This window comes from Oncorhynchus kisutch, linkage group LG5 (genome assembly GCF_002021735.2).
Source record: "Oncorhynchus kisutch isolate 150728-3 linkage group LG5, Okis_V2, whole genome shotgun sequence".
In the NCBI taxonomy this organism is placed as follows: Eukaryota; Metazoa; Chordata; class Actinopteri; order Salmoniformes; family Salmonidae; genus Oncorhynchus; species Oncorhynchus kisutch.
In genome coordinates, this window is record NC_034178.2 from 19,649,984 (window position 1) to 19,657,643 (window position 7,660).

The following is a 7,660-nucleotide window of genomic DNA, read 5'->3' on the forward strand; positions in this document are numbered from 1 at the left end:
TGCTGAAGAAGATGAGATCTGCTGTACGGAGAAAGAAGCTCTGGTGAAAGAGGAGGAGGAAGAGGAGGCTGTTACATTACAAAAACAAGTAGAGGTTGAGGCTGTTACAGTGAAAGAAGAAGATAAAGACGTTTCAGTGAAAGAAGAGGAAGATGCGTTCAGAGTGAAAGAGGAGGAGAGGGGGGAAGGAAAAGAGGAGGACGGAGAGATGACTGTCACATCGAAAAAGGAGGAGGAGGAAACCGGATATCTGGGCCCGGTTTCCCAAACGCATCTTAAGGCATCCAATGGTTCTAACGGTGAACTTAGCAATAAGATGGTTTTGAGAAACCGTTCCCTGATTAACACTAGTAAGTACTGTCTTAAATACAGAGGCACAAACTCTGCAGTTGTTGAACTGATGTGTGGTGTTAAAGGGGAAATCTGTAATTACAACATCCATATTTTGACTTTTACATTTTTTATTTATAGCCATTGATTCTTGAAGAATATAACACATGCCTCATGAGCTTAGTTCAACTGTTGTACCCCATCAAAACCCCAAATAAGCTTTTTTTAATCCAATGTTTAGAAACAATGTAAACCAGCACTGTATAGCCTCAACATGGTTAAAAATATAATGTTGATATCATGGATGGTCAATCCTTGCATCCATAGGTCTGTCTATGAATTTGAGAGTAGTTACATTTCTCCAGCCCCATCATCATCTTATTACCAAAACAGTGGTGGAATTACAGCTTTGTTATTGTTTAAGCTGCAGATTGATTGATGGTGCTTTTTTAAAGGGACAACCTAGGATTTAAACAGAACAAAATGGCTGCCCAGAGACTTGGTTTGGTAAACAGCTGAAGGATGGGGTCTGGAGAAATGTAACCACTCTCAAATTCATAGAGAAAGCTATTGTAGCCACCGTAACCCAACACCTAGCGACCTCGTCAAGAAGTTCAGACATCTTGGCGTAACAGTTAAGGGTTAGGGTTAGTTGACTTGACAGTTGCTGGACCCAGGTTTGAGTTCAGCTCAGGGCTATCCCCTGAATTCACTACACTATGAATACAAGGACTGGCCATCCATGATGTCATAATGATAGTTTAACCAGGTTTCTAGGCTATATAGTATATTCTAGAATTCATCCATGATGTCATAATGATAGTTTAACTTGGTTTCTAGGCAAAATAGTATATTCTAGAATTCAACCATGATGTCATAATGAGAGTTTAACCAGGTTTCTAGGCTATATAGTATATTCTAGAATTAATCCATGATGTCATAATGAGAGTTTAACCAGGTTTCTGGGATATATAGTATATTCTAGAATTGCCAGTGTAGAGTTCCTGTGGGGTTCAAATTGTTAGAGCTGTTTATAAGTCATTGTATAATATTCAGCCAATTTTATTCATACCATTACAATTTAACCAGGGTCTGTAGTGACACCTCAAGCACTATATCCTATCCAAGCCACATGGGAGGCCAACATTGACTACCATTGGCTGGCATGCATAACTTCCAGTGAATGAAGCTTACTGGTGTTCCCCCAGCATTAGGGCAACCCCATTCCTATTTTAAATTCCTGGACATTTTCCAGTACCTTTAGAATTGTCCAGTATCTATACTGTTTTCTTAGAAGTATGTAGCAGAATCAATATAGTTAACCATTAGACATATGTGATTGTGCAAAGCTAGATCAACACACCTGGTCATTCTGGGTCTTGTGAAAGCCTTTGGACAGGAACATTGGTTAATCATTTGTAAGCACCATAGGTCTGGACTTGTGAAGGCCATTGGACAGGAACATTAGTTAATCAGTTATAGGCACCTGCAATAGGAGTGTGCATGTCTGTTTACTTTTGTGTCATTGCAATGGTCACGCCACTAATAGAATCTATGCCCTAATGTCTGAGCCAATCAGAGAATGGAAACTAAGCAGAAAGATAAGGGTGGCCAAGGCTAAAGGGTATTAATCATTTACATAAAGGGGAGTGACTATGTTATGCTGTGGGACAGTTTTTTGTATTCTGAAATGCTCTCTAACTACGTCACATTTAGTGTCTCCTTATGTTGCGCTGGGAAAACAGTTTACATGGGCACAGACATCCTAAATAATTTCAGAGTTTGCTAAATCCAATGGTTCTAACCGAGAGTCACTTTAACACCCAAATCGATACTGTCATTATCGCGGTTCTTCAATAATTACACATAATACTTAATACTGTAGCTGTTTAGTTACAGTTACATGTTCAACTATCATCAGCTGATCCAGGAAATCATTTTCTGAACGACAGTCAAATGACAAACATCGCGACATGCAACAACAACCAAAGTGCTTCTTCATTCATTACTCTGGTAAAGACAGTTATGCCGTGCTCCACGTTGGATCCAACATCCCTAACAAATTGATGTTTATAATGTGTTATTGTGTGCTTGATTTACAGTAGGGTCTTGTTAGTCTGTTTGGACACAGAGATACTTTGTTCCTAATGTGTAGAGAATTGTTCCTTGATGGATAGGCTATTGTACAACACACAGAGCTATGTTCCTTTATTCAGGGCATTTAGAATGACAACACATTACAGAGTAGCCTAGTCTGGTGATCAGGTTACGAAATGTCATGACAAAGACATTTTAGTTTCCATGTTTCACCTGAAATATTAAATGATAGGTCTATGTTGTTGTAAGGTGAAATTATGGCTCCTACTGTTGGTCTATGTTATTGTTAGGTGAAGTGGGTCGGCAGGTAGTGGTTAGAGCGTTGGGCCAGTAACCGAAAGTTTATAAGATTGAATCCCCGAGCTGACAAGGTAAAAATCTGTCGTTCTGCCCCTGAGCAAGACAGTTAACCCACTGTTCCTAGGCCGTCATTGTAAATAAGAATTTGTTCTTAACTGGCTTGCCCGGTTAAATAAAGGTCAAATGAAAAGCTATGGGTCCTACAGTAGGTCTATGTTATTGTTAGGTGAAGTTATGGGTCCTATAGTAGGTCTATGTTGTTGTTAGGTGAAGTTATGGGTACTACAGTAGGGCTATGTTGTTGTTAGCTGAAGTTATGGGCAAATTTGTTAAACACTTATTGTACAAACCCTCATTGTCGGGCTGATGGCAAAGCTAGCCAAAGAGCATTTTACTGGTTGAAGTGTTTTAAAAAAAGTTTAAAGCAGTCAATTTGCGACAATAACACAAACATACTCAGCAGGAGATTCAAACGAACCTTACAATTATAATCCAAAAGTAATGTGAAATGCTCTCATGAGCAACCTGGAAATGGAGGCTATTTTTGCTGTCAGCCTATGAGAACTCCCCCGAGTTCCTCATTACCAGATATACTACATCCATAACTAGTGGTTTCCTCATTAGCAGGGAGGAGTTTCTGCAACCAGATACACTACATCCATAATGTCGTGACGTTGTATCAGTTCATGTGAAGACTGCTGCTCATCGAATGATTAACGGTTTATAAATGCGTGATTAAATTAGTCGGGCAAATATTAACTCATTAACCTGGGGCACCATGGGAAAATTAGTTTTATTGAGTTTCTATTCCCAAAATTAACTCAAAGAATTTCAGAATGTCGATTTTACTGTCGCTAATTAGCCAATACTCTACGGTCTCATTCTGAACGTCGCATAATCCGTCAATCTGCACAAACCCGAGTCCCACCAATGAGTCCGTACCACACCAATTTTAGTTGATTATTTATTTACTAGCAAGCCAAAATGATAATATAAGATACACATACACAAAACACAGTCTATGCTATTGATTAGGACTTAGTACAATGGGCCAACACACGATGAAGCGTGCTACCCAAAATGGGGATTTAAAAGAGAGAGTAAAAGAGAAAGTACACGAGAGAAATATACATTTGGGTGCATTTGTCAGCTATGCTTATTTGAACCCTAACGTTGCCCCGAACTGCCGCTCTTATGGGTCGGAATATAATGTTGTAATTACGTGTTGAAGGTCTCCGATGGGGGAGTCTCCGCGTGGACCTGGTTCCTGGTGTAACTCTCTGGTTGTCCTCATGATGTCAGTGTCCTTGTCGTCGTGGTCTGAAAGCAGTGTAGATACACGATTCAATGGAGAGTGGTGACCGGGTGGTCCTGCTTGAATTCACCCTCTTAGATGCAGCTACTCATCCATAGCATGGATTTGGTAGAAGGTTCCTTTGTCTTCAACCTCGTGTTTTGCGTTTTGGGGTCGTTGACTACTCAGACCTTGGCTGCAGCTTGGGTCACTTAGTTTAGTATGTTAATTCTTAACTCACATGTCTTATACCCTCGGGTCAGAAGTGGGCGTTTACGCCTTTTACCTAGTTACGAATCCATTTTTACATTTCATCTTTACCAAAACATTCTCTTTGATTTGGACATTTTCCACCCAATGTACAATGTATAAACATCAAGCATATACCAGGACAACTCTTAAAGTGACACTGTTTTCGTTATAACGTCGTCCTTGAACTTTTAATAACAAAACAAAAATGACATTTTTTGTTCTCTCTGTCGGATTGTGGTCTCCGGTAACCTGACCCGACCAGGACAGTCATGACAATAACTAGTGGTTTCCTCATTAGCAGGGAGGAGTTTCTGCAACCAGATACACTACATCCATAACTAGTGGTTTCCTCATTAGCAGGAAGGGGTTTCTGCAACCAAATTGTGTGTGCTTTGCCCTCGTGCCGCAATTTTAGCAAACACAGAAAGTGGCCTATATTGGAGACCAAAAGTCGTCTGGCACATTGCTTAGGGTTTCAACAACTTTAATAACTTATTTCTAGCCACCAATCATTGATGTTACTACTGATGTGAAAACAAAACGAAATGTGACTATTGTTGCTCATTTTAAGACAATTGTCAAATAATTTTAACATTCATTAGATATCAATTGTTGTACAACATCATGGCTACGCTGTTGGCATCACCTTTTACAGTGGATTCCGCTGTTGTGGGCCTTTAACCATCTGTCTGACTTTGTTGTTCACACAGGAGAGAGACGGGATGCTGAGAAGGCAGAGAAGAGTCTCTCCAGATCAGAACACCTCAAGAAACACAAGCAGAGCTCTACAGGGAAGAGAACTCACTGCTGCTCTGACTGTGGGAAGAGATTCACCTCCTCATCAGGCATTCAAATTCATCAGAGAATCCACACAGGAGAGAAATCTCACGGCTGTGATCAATGTGGGAAGAGTTTTGTTCAATATGGACATCTGAAGATACACCAGAGAACACACACAGGAGAGAAATCTTATAGCTGTACTCAATGTGGGATAAGTTTTAGTCATTCAACCAGTCTGATATCACACCAGAGAACACACACAGGAGAGAAACCTTATAGCTGTGATGAATGTGGGAAGATTTTTACTACTTCTAGAAATCTGACTCTACACCAGAGAACACACACAGGAGAGAAACCATATAGCTGTGATCAATGTGGGAAGAGTTTTGCTCAGCTAAGCAGCCTGATATCACACCAGAAAACACACACAGGAGAGAAACTTTACAGCTGTGATGAATGTGGGAAGATTTTTACTACTTCTAGAAATCTGACTCTACACCAGAGAACACACACAGGAGAGAAACCATATAGCTGTGATCAATGTGGGAAGAGTTTTGCTCAGCTAAGCAGCCTGATATCACACCAGAGAACACACACAGGAGAGAAATCTTATAGCTGTGATCAATGTGGGAAGAGATTTGTTTTATCTGGCCTTCTGACTGTACACCAGAGAATACACACAGGAGAGAACCTATATAGCTGTGATGAATGTGGGAAGAATTTGACTAGTTCTAGCAATCTGACTCTACACCAGAGAATACACACAGGAGAGAAACCTTTTAGCTGTGATCAATGTGGGAAGAGTTTTACTCAGCTAAGCAGCCTGATATCACACCAGAGAACACACACAGGTGAGAAACCGTATAGCTGTATTGAATGTGGGAAGAGTTTTACTCAGCTAAGCAGCCTGATATCACACCAGAGAACACACACAGGAGAGACACCTTATAGCTGTGATGAATGTGGGAAGATTTTTACTAGGTCTAGCAATCTGATGCTACACAAGAGAATACATACAGGAGAGAAACCTTTCATCTGTACTCAATGTGGGAATAGTTTTACTCAGCTAAGCAACCTGATATCACACCAGAGAACACACACAGGAGAGAAACCCTATATCTGTGATCAATGTGGGAAGAGTTTTGTTCAATCGAGCCATCTGAAGATACACCAGAGAACACACACAGGAGAGAAACCTTTTAGCTGTACCCAATGTGGGAAGAGTTTTGTTCAATCTGGTGATCTGACAGTACACCAGAGAACACACACAGGAGATAAGTATTTTTGCTGTGATCAATGTGGGAAGAGTTTTGTTACATCTAGCCTTCTGACAGTACACCAGAGAACACACACAGGAGAGAAACCATATAGCTGTAATCAATGTGGAAAGAGTTTTGTTTCATCTACGGGTCTGACAGTACACCAGAGAACACACACAGGAGAGAAACCCTATGGCTGTAATCAATGTGTGAAGAGTTTTGCTACATCTGGGCAGCTGACTATACACCAGAGAACACACACTGAATAGAAATTTTATAGCTCTAATTGATGTGGGAAGAGATACTCTGATAAAGGTTACGTGATCAAACATCAGAAAATACATGGAGTTGTTACATGATATCAATGAAATCATGTCACAATGTAGGATGTTTTAACATTGTAGTAGGAGTATTTTAATGATGTCACAATGTAGAAGCTGACTGTATTCTGCAGGTTGTCCTCTAACCAGTGAGGTAAGAGATATCTCCCATTTCCATGTGTTTTTTTTAGTTGTGTTAGTTTCAACAGCACATACAACCCCCCCGCAATCAATATCAGTGATTTATTGCTACTTGTCAAAACAACAGCGTCTTTGGTGCTTGTGCAGTTTATAAGCTGCTTGTTTAAAAAATACAAGTAATATGATTATTGTGGCAGATGTTTGTGTATATAGCACATTTTATGTTTAGGTTTTCAATTTATCCCAAACTGTTTCTGCATATTGGTTATTGATTTGGACACGTTAAAACTGTGTTTTGACATCGGGCTATCCCACCTAGCAAAATGTAATTGAAAAGATGTTGAAAAGAAGACTTATGCCCGATGTCCAATATACGTTCGGTTGACAGTGAAAGTTGAAAATATGTATTTTCGGGTAGTTTTTTCAGTGACTTGAAAATAACTTCATCTTACTTGCAGGTAGCCTAGTGGTTAGAGCGTTGGGCCATCATTGTAAGCCAGAATTAGTTATTAACTGACTTATTTACATTGACGGCCTACCAGGGAACAGTGGGTTAACTGCCTTGTTCAGGTGCAGAACGACAGATTTTTACCTTGTCAGCTCGCTTGTTAAAATAAGTAAATAAATACACATGGACGCTGTATAATAAATTGGTCTATAATCAATTTTATTAACAATCTTACATCACTCCAGTATTTCTTGACAACATTCAAGTGCTAATTGTCTTTATTCCACTACTGAAGAAGCATGACTCAAATCACCTCATATTTCAAACATCCAGCCTGACAAAAGATACATGTTTAATTATTCCATGCCTCACCATTAAGTTCATTATTGCCAATACATATTAACAAAGGGGTGTACATTTGGTTTTGATATGTACAATT

At 39.7% G+C, this 7,660-nt stretch overlaps 1 pseudogene; it reads left to right on the top strand.

Moving 5' to 3' along the window:
• The first annotated feature begins 199 nt into the window (after positions 1–199).
• Positions 200–7,423, top strand: LOC116374170 (zinc finger protein 271-like; annotated as a pseudogene).
• Positions 7,424–7,660: the final 237 nt, after the last annotated feature.